General features: G+C 45.7%; 1 pseudogene; it reads right to left on the bottom strand.

Moving 5' to 3' along the window:
* Positions 1-366: 366 nt before the first annotated feature.
* On the bottom strand, positions 367-1147 carry LOC100410871 (large ribosomal subunit protein uL30-like 1 pseudogene; annotated as a pseudogene).
* Positions 1148-1405: the final 258 nt, after the last annotated feature.

Genomic DNA, 1405 nt, shown 5'->3' with positions numbered 1-1405 from the left:
TCTTGGCTCACCGCAACCTCTGCCTCCCAGGTTCAAGCGATTCTCCTGCCTCAGTCTCCCGAGTAGCTGAGATTACAGGCATGGGCCACCATGCCCAGCTAATTTTTGTATTTTTGGTAGAGACAGGGTTTCGCCATGTTGGTCAGGTTGGTCTCGAACCCCCAACTTTAGGTGATCCGCCCTCCTTAGCCTCCCAAAGTACTGGGATTACAGGCATGAGCCACCGCGCCTGGCCAGCTACTGTCTTTTCTTTGACCCTTCCTTTCCAGTTTTTAAAGATAAAGCAGGAAATAATCTTCTCTGAAGATATTTGATACAAATTCTCCAAACCCAAAAACACATGCTTCCACTTCATTGATAAAAATTTATTGCAGTTTAGTGCTAGTTCAGCTGGCGGATGAGCTGATTGATGCGTTCACCCCGATAGCCAGGTGTGCCCATCTCCTTGAGGAAGCCCACTCTATTTTTGGTAGCATGACGGGCCACTGAGAGGTGGAAAGGGTGCAAGAACCATGAGATCTCCTGGAAATGCTTCCCCGGAAAGGCAATTTCATGAATGAGGTCTTCCAAGCAAATGACACCAAACTTCCCCAGGTGCTCCTCAATCACAGTGTTGTCTGTCAGAGGAATGGTCTTATTCTTGACCCTGGCTTGTCCACGTTTCAAAATGAGTTCCCGGACAGACTTCAGATTTGGAAATCCCCAGGTCACATAAGGTTCCACTATACGCAGCATTTTTAGGTTCTGGGGAGTGACTTTTACGAAGACACCACTAAAAATTTTCTTCAGGCGAAGTCTTGCAATGGTTCTCTGCACCAGTAAACTCACATCACCAATCCTTTCAATGCGTAGGACAAAGGCCAAAGAATGTTTACCTGGCAATTCCAAGGCGTGAGGCTTCACTTTTAGTCGTCTGACACACACCTTGTCACATGTCTGCCGCCAGGAATCATGTAGGAATGATTCCAATCGTTTAAACCTGGGCCCTTTTCCTTTCCTCTTCTCCTTCTTTGCCAAAAGTGCCTACTTTGCCTGAGTGGCTTTGAGGGCTTGATAAGCCTTCCTCTTTTTCATGAGATTTTCTGGAACCAAAGGGATTTTTCTTTGCTCTTGCTCCGCCATCTTTCCAGTGTAGCAGCTACTGATCTAATTTTGTATTTCTAGTTTTGTTCTCCAGTTGCTCTTTTGTGAAACAGAACTCCTAATACTCAAGTTTCAGTTCACAAAACATGTATCTGTCCTATATGTGCCACTTTTCATGACTAGTTACCAGTCAGCAAATTGCCTTAATCCAAGCCCAGTATCTCAGCCATTTTTACATCTGCAGGTCTACAATAGTGCCTTGCTCATAGTAGGCTATAAAAAACATTTGTTGGGGCCGGGCGCGGTGGCTCAAGCCTGTAAT

This window comes from Callithrix jacchus, chromosome 1, assembly GCF_049354715.1.
Source record: "Callithrix jacchus isolate 240 chromosome 1, calJac240_pri, whole genome shotgun sequence".
NCBI classification, from domain to species: domain Eukaryota; kingdom Metazoa; phylum Chordata; class Mammalia; order Primates; family Cebidae; genus Callithrix; species Callithrix jacchus.
Note: the sequence above shows the minus strand (reverse complement) of the source record. Positions and strands in the feature narration are given on the sequence as shown.